The sequence below is a fragment of the Octopus bimaculoides genome, chromosome 24, assembly GCF_046866305.1.
Source record: "Octopus bimaculoides isolate indiv1 chromosome 24, ASM4686630v1, whole genome shotgun sequence".
NCBI classification, from domain to species: Eukaryota; Metazoa; Mollusca; class Cephalopoda; order Octopoda; family Octopodidae; genus Octopus; species Octopus bimaculoides.
In genome coordinates this window covers 3346825-3363450 of record NC_142951.1, presented here as the reverse complement: position 1 = coordinate 3363450, position 16626 = coordinate 3346825, and the positions used below count along the sequence as shown (strand labels likewise).

Here is a 16626-nt window from a genome sequence, read left to right as displayed (position 1 = left end):
CAGTATTTTGCCCGGCGTGCTAACGATTCCCCCAGCTTCTACCTTACACTTATTTAGAATTTTGGTTTCAAATTTTAGCACAAGGCTGGCAGATTTAGAGTTGGGGGCGTAAGTCGATTACATTAACTACAGTGCATAACTGGTACTTATTTTATTGACGCTGAAAGGAAGAAAGACAAGTCGACATCAGCGGGTTTTGAACTTAGAAATTAAGGACTGACGAAATACCGCTAAGCATTTCCACCTCTACCCGGCAAGTTAATAACACTGCCGTCTTCCACCTTACAATTAGTAATTATATAAATAGGATTTACTAAGTTACGTGAGTCTATGAGGTTTATATTTGATTTTTGGATATTTAGAAAGAATCAACGAAAGTAAATTAAGTTCTACGTAAATGAGAGATTGTGTTATAAAAATTCTAATTTGTATTACAGGCAATTACTTTTGAAATAAGGCAAAATATAACTTAATATTCTCAAGTGGTGAATAAATTGTCACTATTAAAATTACTTGCTGTCTAGAAATGAAACATTTTATTGATACTGAGCAAATTGAGGTAATTATAAATATATGTGTATGTTATGTCACCGGACAATATTACACTAATACTATCCCTTGATATATTGTCCGCAAACACTTGATTCGATGATTCTATGAGAATAAAGTATATGATTAAATTATATATGAGTAATCTCCGTCGAAATCTAGTAAAAGCAACTGAATAAAGTTTTAGAAATATTTTCTGATAGAACAATACTAGATAATTTATGGAAAGTAAAAGCACCAGAATGTGATGCGGTATTATACGACGAAATGATATTAATGAGGTTAGATAAATCATGAGTATATGTAATATAAGATACATGTGATTATATATATATATATATATATATATATATATATATATATATATATATATATATATATATACATATATATATATATATATATATATATATATATATATATATATATATATATATATATATATATATATATATATATATATATATATGGCTCTGTGGTAAGACGGTCCGCACTTAATCCCATGGCTCGGGGATCAGAATCACCGCATGGCACCTTCAACGTGTGCCGAGGTGACCAATGCCTTTCCGTTGGGCTGGATAGTCGGAAATTATATGGCTGTTGGGACTTGGTTCGCGAGTCCCGGCGGTCTTGAAAAGGACTACTATCGTTATGAGGTCTATTCTGAGCCGAAACATTCTACACTCGAATAGTTCGAACTATGGTTTAATATATGTGTGTGTCTGTGTCTGTGTGTGCGTGGAAATACTCATGCATGTATACACGCACTCACACATATAGAAGTGGTAAGAAGAAGAAGAAGGGTAGCAGTTGTCTATGAGTTTCCATGTAGTTCGAATGTTATGATTTGGTATGTAGTATTTGTCGGAATGGAATGGAAGTTATTTAGAGATTGAGAATAGTGATAGTCCAAAAAATAGATGGAATCACCATTTAATCTGCGTTGTTTTATTATGAAAATTAGATTGACACCAAATTCCGATTTTAAATATGTGTTAATATTTTATTTTGGCAACGAAATAATGTAATAAAATTGCATTGATATATCTAATAAAATATTTACGTTAGAGTAACATTTGAAGAATGTTTCTTATAGAATTCAGAGGCGAACTACAGCGTCTTCTCAATTACGTGAACCTTTCCAAATGCCCGATCACCAATTTAGGAGTAAACTTGTCTGTAATATAGTCATTTAATGACCAGTTAATTTGTAATGAGTCTCACATATAAAAGGTTTACCATGAACGATTTTACGATAGAAATAATATAAAACACTCGCACGGGTGCGTGTGTTTTTCACAATTTATGGTAACAGAGCTGGTTGTTTGAAATTGCAATTCCTTTGCGTGTTATCGTTATATTTCTCTACACACAGTTAACAGCACCCGAGATTAAAAACCATAAATAGCTGAATGAAAGCTTTATAAACTACAGTTTGCTCCAAAGATATATATGTCTATCCAGAGAGAAACAAAATGCTCAAGAAACAAAAAACAAAATATACTTTATGGTAATTGTACAAACAGCAATATTAGTGCACATAAAAAGAAATTGCCGAAGAAGCTAATACCGAGACATCTTCCCACACTGGTATTGGATTAACTGCCTACTTAATTAAAAACGTATTTTACCAACATATATTCAATTTGTAATCCCAATACAGTGTTGTAACACGCTATAATTATGTATTCGTGCCGTTAAAATTGTGCAACACACCTGTTATTATCACCTGGACGTTTTCACTTTTTTTTTGTAATTTTCTTTCGTCTTACATGTTACAGGAAATTTATTTAAGTCTATTTTTCAGAACTATTTGAAACATTCACCCAGTAACATTTAGATATTATTCATATTAAATTATCTTTTCTTAATACATCGAACGCTGAGAAGTTTAGATACAAAATCCTATTTCTATTCTCGAATGAAAAGGGATACCCAAAAATGTACTTTCCTAAAATACATCTTGTATCACAACAGTAACTATGATATCTAGTTCTATTCATCTTAGGCATTTTAATATGAACTATTCCTCCCGAAATAAAGACACACATAAATACATACGTATACACACACACCCAAACATACACACACACACACACACATACACACACACACACATATATATATATAAATACTATTTATTAATGAAGCTACAAAAACATCACACACACTGTTTCAGTTTCAGGTTCTCGTCCGACGAACGGGAACGTAAAATTTTTAGTAACAGTTTTTGTGATGTCTGTGCAGCTTCATCAATGCAGCATGATACTCTAACTTCAGTATTCGAGTACTATTCTACACCTTGTATCACATTTATGTGCTTACTCGGGTGTGCATATATCTATATATAGATCGACCGAATAATGGAAGGCAAAGTCGATCTCGGCAGAATTTGAACTATATATATATATATATATATATATATATATATATATATATATATATATAAATATATATATATATATATATGATATCGATAAAAGAATGTTTTTGATAGTAACCTCGATGTTTCCTCCAACGATGGGTTAGCTGGCCGAAACTCCTAAGTCACTGTCAGCAGCATTCTTGACTCAGGATGATAATGCGATATTACAAAATGTAGATTAACCTATCAGATTAATAGAAATTTGTATTTATTATAGCTGTACACTAAAACAAATAATATAATATAATAATAATATATATACGCTCTATGTAAACTAACAAGTTTGTTTGGAAGCGTTGAAATGTATTGTAGAACCAGTAGAAAGGTGAATTTCATTCAACGCGTAGATACTGAACAGTATATATATATATATATATATATATATATATATATATAAGATACGATCTTTTTTTTAAAGCAGAAAATTTTGTTAGCAGGCAGCCATGAGAATCGATCTCACATCCCTCCAATATCCGGTTGGTATGTTTTATCATTTAATATAAAACAGCCTTTTTCATATGTCCAAACATATTTTAGTACAGGTGCACATAATAATTTTATACTAATAATGAATCAAATGTTTTCTGTAACAAAAACACCTGGGCAACAGGCTAAATAGCTAAATGACATGTAATTAGTATCAATGTTCTCACTCCACAATGAACGGCGATTCACCACTTAGCATATTTTTTAATGTAGAAGCCATTTTAATTGATTCTGACCCTGTTTTTCAAACGCTTGGTACTGGATTTATGGTGGAAAATTGTTTGTTATAACCTTTTCCATTCTGTGTGCCGATGCAAAATCTAACCGACCTCCAACCTGCATTTCACTATTTCAGCATGACTAAAATAACGTAAACGTTTCAATCAAATCGTCACACAGGCAAAGAGAAAGGGCTAATATGGATTGGTACCTAGTTTATCAATCTGAAGAGGATGGTAAGAGAAGTTGATATATACTTGATTTCAACTGAAACACAAGGAAGCCGAAATGAATGTCTCAGTCTTAAGCAATACTACTTAAATTGTAATGACATAGGCAAATTGATATATGATGTCTTGATATACGACGTGTATGATGTGTGGATTTGAAACTATTATTTCGACTAATCAGATTATATTCTCAGTTTGTATGTTAGACATCCTGAGACGATAGAATGGTGCGAATTTATCGATGTGACTCAATAGAATTTGTGGCAGCTTGTGTTAGATATCCTCATTTAGTTACCTTCCTGTAATCTTTGATTTCATAGTTCTTCCATCGAAGGGTAAATGAAGAATGGTTGGTGATATATTTAAGTTGATGCAATCAATTGTTCCCTTCCAATTTTAGTGTGTAACCACGTGTCAATGAGGAGAAAAAGAGGAAGAATCAATATTGAAAAGATCATATGGTTCTTGGTTTTTAATTAGGAAGTGAGCAAAAGAAAAAAATGGCAGAAAAAATGTGTGCTGCAAAGTCAAGTTATTCATATGAGGAATGATACGGTTACGGCTTTATGCAAAGGGATTTAGAACTAATTATACTGAAATGATAATCTATTAATATTTTAATTTATTTCCTCCACCAACAGAATCCTCCACCCCTTTTTTTCTTGCAGAGGGTGAGGTTGGGACAATGAAGATATTCAAATGATCTTTGAACGATAAAATTGATAGAATTTTTTTAAAGTTCGATCTTGTTTATAATCGCGATTTCTTTCCGTCCGTTTTTCTTTATTATTTATTAATTATTTATTTTTATTGTGAAGGTTTAAATCCAGAATGAAAATTTTCAACGAATTAAATCTTAATTTCATAGAAAGGAAGAAAAATAACGGAAAAATAAATAGCTTTTATACTGGAGATATTTTTTCTGCCATTCTATGCTGTTTTAGATTGAGTTAGGAAATTGAATTGTGTATGATGCTGACAATAAGAGAGTGATATAAAGGGCGATTACAACAGTAGTACAATATGGCATTGAAATATTCATGGAAAATACTCTACGCGTTATTTTGAGGATGCTCTTCTTTCTTTATGCAATGAATATTAATCATTCATGTGAGTTATTTTACATGGCGTTCCGGTATACTTCGACCTGGTACTTTTTATTCTTTTCTGCAGCATCGTACACTGTAGCATTTTATGGCTTCCATTTATATTAATGTGAAATATACGAAAAGGGAGGGAAATACTTGACATCCTGCCAATATATTTCTAGGTGATCAATCTAGGGAACTTTCTCAAAATCATGCCTAGTGAGCTCGCACTTGGAAATATGTATATGTGAATCATATCTTTTTACAACGATGCCATATCTGTGCTGACGTAAGCACATAGATAACCGTTATATTATATTTAATAGAAATTTAAAACGCACCTTCATTACATTTTTGATACTTTCCTATGAAAATAGTTCGCCTATCTTATGTACATGTCGATGAATTGTATGCGCACTTCATTAATTGGATGGATAAATGTGACAAACCCCTTCGCAAAATGACATGGCACAGAGCTTGGAGGTAGGGGTTTACATTGGTCGCAGTGCTCATCTTGTACAGATCTTATCGTATCGAACCCACTCCTGAAATAATGGAAGGCGACAAAGTCAATTTCGGCAACATTTTCACACAGAACGTAGAACGGGGGGTAATGCTACAAAATATTACTTCCGTCGGGGTAACAACGTTGCGAGGACATTTCCTTAAAATGTTTAAATTAATATTAGTTACAAATTTTAACACAAGCCCAGCAATTTCTTGGGAGGGAGGGAGTAAGTCCATTACATCGACTAAAGTCCCCAAATGGAGCAATCGAACCAGAAAGGACGAAAGGCATAATGGACCACAGCGGAACTGAACTCATAACATACCGACGAACGAAATGCCGCCAAGAATTTTTCCAGGCCTGCTAACACTTCTGTCAATATCCAAATAAATTTTGAGCTAAAATTAGGTCGAAACTACTATAGTGTTTTTCATCGATGTAGAGGGAAGCAGAAGTGACGGTGATCAGATTCGAAACTGCGACCACTTTATTAGAGTGAAGCTGATACAAATTAAATTCAACAACTTCAACTGCAACTGTTTCTTATCAAACCGACCAGTTGCGATGAAATCTACTGAAGAAATCTGTTGGTATTTCTAAACAGATTTAATGTTAATTCCCATGTAATGACAGCTAATTAATATTGTAATTAATTTTTCCATCACACACGCTCCTGATAACTCTCTTCTCCTTTTGCCTGTTTTTTTTTTTCTTTTTATAATAGGGAGGAATTTTTAGAAAGATATCGCATGAATTTAGGAAAGATAAAAGAAAAAATAAATATAATGAAGGGAGCTTCTTTACGTGTGTATGATCGAATTATTATTATTATTATTATTATTATTATTATTATTATTATTATTATTATTATTACTTTTTTCAGGTTATTTTCTTAGACCTTCATTAAACTATTTTATTAAATGATTTCTTTTTCTCCTGTTTTTAGTGTTTATAGTGAGGAACGAAAATCTATATCAGGATAATCTTCCTGAATATTTGACCGATGAGGAAAAAGCTTAAAGAAACGTAACATGCAATAAATTATGAGCAAATATAAATGATGACCTCGATAGCGATGATGATAATGTGGATTAGAACGACTATGATGATGAGGAGGAGGAGGAGGAAGAAGAAGAAGAAGAAGAAGAAGAAGAAGAAGAAGAAGAAGAAGAAGAAGAATGGATGAATGGGTTATCTACTACTATTACATACTAGCCAAGATAATGATGATTGTGATTATGTTTTCGTTATAAAATTACTAATAGGCGTATAAGGTTGACGCCGTTGATGATGATGATGATGATGAGGAGGAGGAGGAGGACAATAACTCTACATTAGGCACATTGCTTCAAATTTTACAGATATTGAGGTCTGATAGATTATCCAAATTGTACTTATTTTGCGGAACCCGAAGGGATGAAAAGCGAATTTAATGTAGGCAGTATTTGAACACAGAAGCCAATACCGGAAGAAATGTTTCTAAGCATTTTGTCCAGCATGGTAACAATTTAGCCATCTCGTAGCCCTGCAGCCTTAATAATAATAATAATAATAATAATAATAATAATAATAATAATAATAATAATAATAATAATAATAATAATAATAATAATAATAATGATGATGATGATGATGATGATGATGATGATGATGATGGTGATGATGATGATGATGATGATGATGATGATGATGATGATGATGATGATGATGATGATGATGATACGAAGAAGAAGAAGAAGAAGAAGAAGAAGAAGAAGAAGACGAAGAAGAAGAAGAAGAAGAAGAAGAAGAAGAAGAAGAAGAAGAAGAAGAAGACGATTTTACACCGAAAATCGAACGGCATTTTCATTTCGTGTATAAGGCAGCCCTTTACTTTGCAGAAGTGTTCGAGAACCACTTTCGATGGTTTCGCATCTGTGACGAGACTCTATTTAAGCGATTACTTTATTGTAATAGTTTATTAAATTTTAATGCTTTCTATCAATAATTATCTGCTGTTATATAGTATTTCTCTGCCATACCTCAGTTGCTGTAGATGTCCCCATCAATATTTCTAATAAAGAAGAAGATGAAGAAGAAGAAGAAGAAGATTTTACACCGAAAATCGAACGACATTTTCATTTCGTGTATAAGGCAGCCCTTTACTTTGCAGAAGTGTTCGAGAACCACTTTCGATGGTCTCGCATCCGTGACGAGACTCTATTTAAGCGATTACTTTATTGTAATAGCTTATTAAATTTTAATGCTTTCTATCAATAATTATCTGCTATGTTATATAGTATTTCTCTGCCATACCGCAGTTGCTGTAGATGTTCCCATCAATATGTCTACTAAACTACACCGTTATACGGGGTGATCTACCAATTAAGCATTGAGCGAACAGAAAGCTTTCTATGACTGGGCCCACAATATACTACCAAAATACGCATACAGTTGATTCAGCACTAAGCGGGTCATGTGTTTTTTCACAGTGTTTCCTACAACGTTCCAAAGATCTTAAGTGGAAAGGTCGAACAGAATAGAATACAATTTTGTCACGCGTCTCTTTTCGAAGAATCAGTCTGTTCTGCCTCAGACAGAATGTGTGGATTTTGGTCTATGTAGGAATTGTTAAATATACCTTGATATATGTTGCCAATGTGTACATATATAAATACACATATGAATATATCTATATATATATGTATGCATGTATTCATACGCATATATGTATGTACGCATGCATATATATATATGCGTGTGTGTGTGAGTGTGTTTGTTTGTGTGTGTCTGTGTCTGTGTTTGTGTACGTGTGCGTGTCTATGTGTGTACTGTGTGTGTGTGTGTGTGTAGAGTGACAGAAGGAGAACGGAAAACAGAGAGAGACACACACAGACAGATAGACAGCGAATAAATGCAATATATGTCAAAACTGTCTCGTCATCATATCGATCAATTTCGGAAGAAAAAACAAGCGTGTGAATTTGCCCATGCGCGTGTACATATGTATGTGCGTGTGTGTGTGTGCGCGTATGTATGTGTGTGTGTGCGGGCGAATGCGTGTGTGCATGAAATTTATTATATGTACATATGTGTATATATGTGTGTGTTTGTATGTAGGTGTATATGTATATATCAGATGTATACATCTGTGTATGCATGTGTTTTTGCCAGTGTGCACAAGCTTGTCTGAGCAAGTGCTTATGTGAGAATCAAACTGTATATATATATATATATATATATATATATATATATATATATATATATATATATATATATATATATATATATATATATATATATATATATATATATATATATATATATATATATATACATATATATATATATATATACATACATACATGTGTATGTGTTTATGTGGGTGTGTCTTTCTTAATGTGTGTGTATGTGTGTGTGTGTTTCCATATCACTTATACGTCCTGGTAATCTTGTTGTAGATGTTGAAAATGTCGTCAAGTCATACACACACTATATATACATATTTTTTTTTTTGTTTCATTTCTTTCCGCCTTGTTTTTTTACATCTGTATCTATTTTCGTTTTGTTTTGGCATTTTTCTTCCTCGAATTCTCATTCGTTGCCTTTCTTTTCTCTCTTAGTTTACTTCGTCTGCAAACATCGAATCTCTTCTCATCACCGTCGTTACTACCACAATTATTTCTCCTTTCGTGTGTATTATTCTTGTTTCTACTTGTTGCACAGGTTTGTTTGTTTTTTGTTTGTTTGTCTTTTCTTAAATTGTTTACTTAAATTTATACAGACTGTTTATATTTCTTCATTTTTATATTTGTTGCTTTTGCCTCCCCTATTGATCTGCAAACTTAGCTGCAATAGTTATATCTATACCTACTGTGTGCAAATGAATTATCAGCCACCTATGGGTTGTTCTGATTGGCTAAAACCACACAAGAAACAGCGTGACATGACAACCATTTTGAGAAGGGGAAAATGATTGCAACTTACATACATACCTACCTATCTACCTACATTTTGCATACCTACGTTCACTTAATATATGTCTGTCTGTGTGAATGTATATATATATATATATATATATATATATATATATATGGAGAGAGAAAGATAAATAGATAGATAGATAAAGATATATATGTTCATATATGTATATCCATGTATATATACATATATATATATATATACATATGTATATATATATATATATATATATATATATATATATATATATATATATATATATATATATATATATATATATATATATATATATATATATGAACGAATATATATATACGAATATATATGAATGTATGTATATATATATACGTAAATATATGTATGTATATATATATTCATATACATCCATCCATCCATACACACATATCTACATACATACATTCATACATACATACATACATACATACATAAACACACGTATACCTACGGTTTAATTTCATTAGACGCTGTGTTTTGCAAAATCTTATCTTTCCTCAGTCTTTCTGCGTGTTAGTTAAATAGTTTTTTTGTTTCGCTTTTTTTTTTCTTTATTTTTAAAATTTATTGGGAAATTTTTATTTGATTAACAACTTTGCTTTGCGTTGATTGCACTTTTATATTTTATTTATAAATAAAATTTTATTTTCGTCTAACACATCTTGTTTGCTTAGTGACTCTTATCTACAGATTCCGACTGGAAATTTAAGGTTATGTTACATTTTCTCACATAGTACACTAGTTTGACTCATAAAATTGTAGGTCGGAGATATCTACGTTTTGTTATCTCATTCGTTATAATGTAAGACCACCCACTTCCTCTTCTTATTGTTGTTGCTTACACACTAGACACTGAAATAGTGTTTTGCTTAATAAGAGAACTCGCTGCCGGCAATTGAACTCAGACCGTACGATCGTGAAGGAACACCTTAACCAGTAAGCCATCAACCTTAACTGGATATCTAATCCTTTGTACAACAACCATTGAACGCTGGGACTTTTTTTGTTTAAAGTATTATTCATTGCTGCTTAAGAAATTTCTTTCTTTCTATAATAGGCACAAGGCCTGAAATTTTGGCGGCGTGGTTTATCGCTTACATCTCGAATGCTTGAGAGTGCCATCCGAAAGGATGACAGTCAAAATCGACTTGAAGAGTGAGAGACTTGAAAAGTCAGAGCGTACGTCTGAAGAAATGGTAACTTGTATTTATTTTCTCACCTGCGGACCTGTGGCTATAGTAGAAGACACTTGCCCATGGTGCCACGCTCTGATACTGAACCCGGAACCACACGGTTGGGAAAAAAGCTTCTTACTACACACCCACGACATATATATATATATGTGTGTGTGTGTGTGTGTGTGTGTGTATGTGTGTGTGTGTTGTGAGTGCGCGTGTGCGCGTGTATATATATATATATATATGTCCTGGTGTATGAGAATCTCTACCTACATATGTGTATCTGAGCTGTATGCATATGAAATTAATTAAACAGACCAATAAAAATATCCAGCGGCGTAACAACTCACTTCAAACACACAACAACCACTCTACATGTGTTTTCTATGAAACTCCCATTCTGTGTTAACTCGTTCCGAAAATCTCCCTACACGAAACATTTCGTAGAGCGTTTCAATACACACACACAAATTTGTATGTTTTATATTCATGCACCTTTCTCTACCTGAATATATGGCTGTCAATATATGTATGTATGTATGTATGTATGTATGTATGCATGTATGTATGTATGTATGCATGTGTGTATGTGTGTATGTATGTATGTCATGCATGTTATGTATTTATGAATATACGCATATGTAATTATGTATATACATGCCTATATATATATATATACAGAGAGAGAGATGTGTGTGTATGTATATATATATATGTATATATATATATATATATATATATATATATATATATATATATATATATATATATATATATATATATATGTATATATATATATATAATTAAACATACATACATACATACAGAAAGAGATATATAGACACATATATGTATATGTATCTACATTCATAAAAAATCAATTACATATATACATGAGTGCTTGTATGTGTATGTTTTGTATATATATATATATATATATATAAACATATATATATATATATATATATATATACATATACATATATACATATACATATCGAAAATTATATATATATATATATATATATAAATATATATATATATATATATATATATATATATATATATATATATATATATATATATATATATATATATATATATATATATATATATATATATATATATATATATATATATATATATATATATATTTCAAAATGTGTAGTTCTGCAGCCCACATAAGTTTCATCTTTATACATATGTATGTGCATGCTTCGTGTGTTTGTGTATGAGGGTGGGGGTCTGTGCGCCCACGTTCGTGTGAGTAACTGTCTATGCAAGTAATATTCTACATATGCATATCTGAATCTACATGAAGCATTAAATATTACAAAGGCCACAATAACATTTTTACACTGCAAATGTTTTGAAGCTTCTGTATCTCTGCAATAGTCACACGTGATTCGATATATTTAAACTTGTATACACACATACATAGATATGTAATTACTACGAGCTAATATCACGCATATTTCCAATAATTTAAGAGGTTAGATCTTTCAGTCTATTCATTCGATGTATAGAATTCAATGGTAGTTCCACGTAATTCATAATTTTATGAATATTTGTTGAGCGCTATTTGTGAAAACACCTCCTTAAAACTAGTTATGGTGTACCCCTTTGTGATTAAACACACACATAGCCTCTCTCTGTCTGTCTGTCTCTCTCTCTTTTTCTTGCTCTCCATCTCTCTAACTCTCTCTCTCTCTCTCTCTCGCATATTCCAAACATCCTTCTGCTTCTCTCTGTCTCTCACTTATTTGCATATGCATATAGGTGTATTAATATGTTTGCGTATAAAAATGCATATATATATATATATACATACTCACGTGCATGTATATATAGAGATATATGCCAGAGGGAAATATAGATAGATACATATATGTGTATATATACATACATATATATAGAGGGAGACACGCACATACACACGCACGTACACTGTATTCTCACAAATAAATAATTCATATATATATTTGTATAAATATGTTTGTGTGTGTGTGTGTGTGAACTAACTTACATATGTGCTCACACGTGGTCACACACACGTAGAAACACACCCCATTACGTACAGGCACATATATATCTTTTTCTGTCCCAATGATAAATACATACATCGAATGATTCTAAGATCAGTGTTTATCAAAATACAATTTCATCTTCAATCTGTAATAAAATGTCTGCAGACAAAATCCAAATTTCATGAACGCCAGCCGGCTGAGTGATGAACATTATCTTCTACGTCTTGTTGATAATGCGATCCAATGGAGTGACCAACACAGAAACAGGGACTTGTGCATATTCTAGTTCAGTTGCTCCTACTATTTCGCCTGTTGCTGGCTTTGTACCGTTAACTTCAATTTTTAAATATCCCGATGAAGAGATGTCTAGTAGTTCAATATGCAGTGATGACAATGTCTCACCTACTGAAGCTTTTGTCAAATCAATCTTTTTGTCAAAATATCAAAGCAAGCCAATCTTGCAGCAAATAAAACCGCACATCTTCAAGATATTCTTGAATGCCTGATATAATAGATTGTCGCAGCAATTGCATGAAACTGGTCACAGTACCATCAAAAGGGAGTGGGCCAATTTACCCTTCTCTTGTTATGCCGCAATATAGTGCCATTTCTGGTATAATTTCTTCATAATATTCAAAGGAGATAAGGCGGTGAGTTGGCAGAAATGTTAGCACGCCGGGCGAAATGATTAGCGGTATTTTGTCTGTCTTTACGTTCTGATTTCAAATTCCGCCAAGGTTGACTTTGCCTTTCATCCTTTCGGGGTCGAAAAATTAAGTACCAGTTGCGTACTAGTGTCGATCTAATTGACTGGCCCTTTCCCCCAAAAAGTATGATTTTTTGCGTTTCTGTGTTACGTTATAGTATAATGGGGTCGGGCATAAAAGACATAGGTATCCACATGTAGATATAGTCACATATAAAAAGGGATTCCAGGTAGCTTCCGTCTACCACATTCAATATAAGGCATTAGTCGTTCCCGGGGGTGCAGTAGAAGACAATTGGCTGTCTAAGATGACTGAAGTTGAATCGGAGTTGGTGGAAACGCGAGTTTCTTAGCGACACAGCTGCGCATGCGTCTTATATGTATTGAAATATATGTCTGTTATCATAAATAAACTTGTATAGATACGTTGAAAAACGGACAGCATACAGGAACCGAGAGAGGAATAGAAGAAGGAGGGGTATAAGAAGAAGGAGGAGGAGACAAAGAAAAAGAAGAAGAAGAAGTGGACAAGAATATAATAATAGATTTCTAGAAACACTTGTAACTAAAGCATGAATGAAAACCAATTAAGAAGTGAAGAAAAAATAAGTCTAACCATTTAAGAAAAATAATAAAAATTATGTAAAATTGAACTAAAAATATAAGCAAATGTTTACATACATTTGCATATTTGCATGCATATGTATAGTTATCTATCTATCTTTATCGATCTCTATGTATGTCTATATCTATTTATCTGTCTGTCGTTTGACTTTGTACCTATCTATCTGTATATGTGTGTGTGGTCGAGCGTATGTGTTTGAATGTATGTGTATGTATGCATACTAGTGTGTGAACATATATGTGTGTATATGCGTATATGTATGTATGTAGGGACAGATTGAATGATGGATGGATGGATTCTTACATATGTATGTCTACCAATTTTTGTTGCGCTAAATACTCATGGATTTGGGCCTTTGTGATTTTGAATCAACACATTTTAATATAATCAAAAAAGAGGCAGTGTTTTTCGTTTCTTTGTTTTTTAATCAATGAATTGACTTTTTATGAGGTCATTCCTATGTACAATATAGACAATTTCCGCTTCAGTAACTAAAACACATTATTTTTTTTCTCTTCATAAGCACAACAAGCGTCTTCCTGATTAATGCGCTGACATAATTATTGAAAAAACAGACAAACCTTTAACTAAATTGTTTTAATTGAATTTATTTCGATTTTATAATTCAGCCGTCATAAAATTTCTATGGTCGGGGGATATTTAATTGTTGAAAAAATATTGCTGTCGAATATATTTCGATAAATTTACTTTAAATATCGTAGCAATGAAAGCTATTAAAATAGTAACTTTTTATTATTATTTTATAAATCATATTGCTTTTCATTCTGAGTGTTGGTACTGCATTCACATTCTACATTTTACGTATCTGTTGTTATATTTTTATTTTTGGTATCTCGTTCTTTTGTAATAACCATAATGGGTTTGACTGTTGAGATGCAATCTCACTACTAACAAATTAGCATTCGTTCGTTTCGACAGAAAAACGGTAGGTTGATGTTTTTCCCTTTTATTATCTTTTAACTGTTTCAGCTATTGGACTCCAAGCGTGTTGAGGTATCGCCTTGGAACTATTTGGATACATGCGCCACATTTCGGAGTCGTCTTAAAATAAGGATTAAAGGTAAGGGCAGTGTTATAAAGTGAACTGTTCTCTTCCTAACATGAGATATTTATGGGATATTGTGTTTTTAAACCTTTATGCAAACTGTCGAATTTAGACCCGATACCCTATATATACGCATGTATGTATGTATGTATATGTATATTCGGGCGGTTCCAAGCAGTGCTGTTTTCTACAAGCACTCCACCCTTATTGCAGCCCCTATCTATTCCCCGTAGTTCTCGAGATTTTCGCTCACTCTTCCCAAGGCTCCGACAATTATTGGTATTACTGCTATCTTTTTCATTGATCACGACTTCCCAAGCTAACCTGTCATATCTCTAAACTTTCTTCCTTATCGCATACCTTGTTGTCAGCTGGGCATGCTATATCTATGATCCAGCATAGTTTGTTTTCTTTCTCAATTAAGACTATGTCTGGCTTCCTATTCTCTATCTCATGGTCGCACTGAATCATAAAATCCAAAAAGATCTTTGTATTTTTATTTTCGACGATGCCTTCAGGTTTGTAGTCGTACCAATTTTCTTCTCTGTCAAGTCCATACGTGTTGCAAAGTGTCCAATGGACCAAGCTTGCCTATATTGTTGTGGCGTCTCTCATTATTATTATTATTATTATTATTATTATTATTATTATTATTATTATTATTATTATTATTATTAGATACTATCGTAGACCCTTGGATATATGTAACGCAAGCACGTGCTCTATTTCACTCATTTTACTGGACAAATTGTCAACTGATTAATAAGTTTCGTCATACGCTCAGACTAACAAAGCTTGCCATTCAGAAGTCTGAGGTTCGAGATGAAAGGACAGCTACACACCGGGTTATTTATGTAGTTTTATAATATCGATAGGATGTTCTAAAAATCGATTAGTTAATTGGGTATTTGGTTAACTACTTTAATAGTATTACTATATCAGTTTCCAAGTATCTACGATGCACATGAGCCGGTTCTAAATTCCATCAACGTTATTAAATGACTGCAATAGAAATTTAGGTTGAGCCATATTAAGTGTAAATCGATCAGCTAAGATTGTCAGTCGAATTGAAATGAAGCAATTAGTTAAATAAAATAGAATTGATAAATTTCGGAAGAACATTAAAACTAAAATGTGTGTTTTTTTTTTCTTTATTTTTATTTTCCTACTAGCGATCGGCATTTACAAGTATTTCTATGTCATCCGTAAGAGATGTAATGTGAAGTCATACTATAGAAAACAACTTTTGCTACAACAACGAAAAACGTTCACCGAATGAAAAGGTTTTCATGCATAAAATTAATTATTTCTACTCTCTACTTTATGGTACTTATTGTATTTTATTTAGATAGATTTTCTTCAATTGTTGTTAAAGAGAAACTAGTAATAAAAATTGTTAAGTTCCGGCCAGGTATTTTATAGATAGGTGGTACATAATGAGTAAAATAACCGCACGTAACTTCACTACAATAGGTCGAAACGAAAAACTGGATATAAATAAGTCAACAAATATATGATTAAATAAATAAAACAGACAGACATGT

The 16626-nt window shown here is 32.2% G+C and overlaps 1 long non-coding RNA gene across 1 annotated transcript in view; it reads left to right on the top strand.

The window, feature by feature from the left end:
* Positions 1-16358, top strand: part of LOC149131167 (uncharacterized) — a 30328-nt gene extending 13970 nt beyond the window's left edge. Inside the window, exons 2-3 of the long non-coding RNA XR_016238214.1 lie at positions 15007-15097; positions 16255-16358. This is a non-coding gene — a long non-coding RNA (uncharacterized LOC149131167). The remainder of the gene's footprint in view (positions 1-15006; positions 15098-16254) is intronic.
* Positions 16359-16626: the final 268 nt, after the last annotated feature.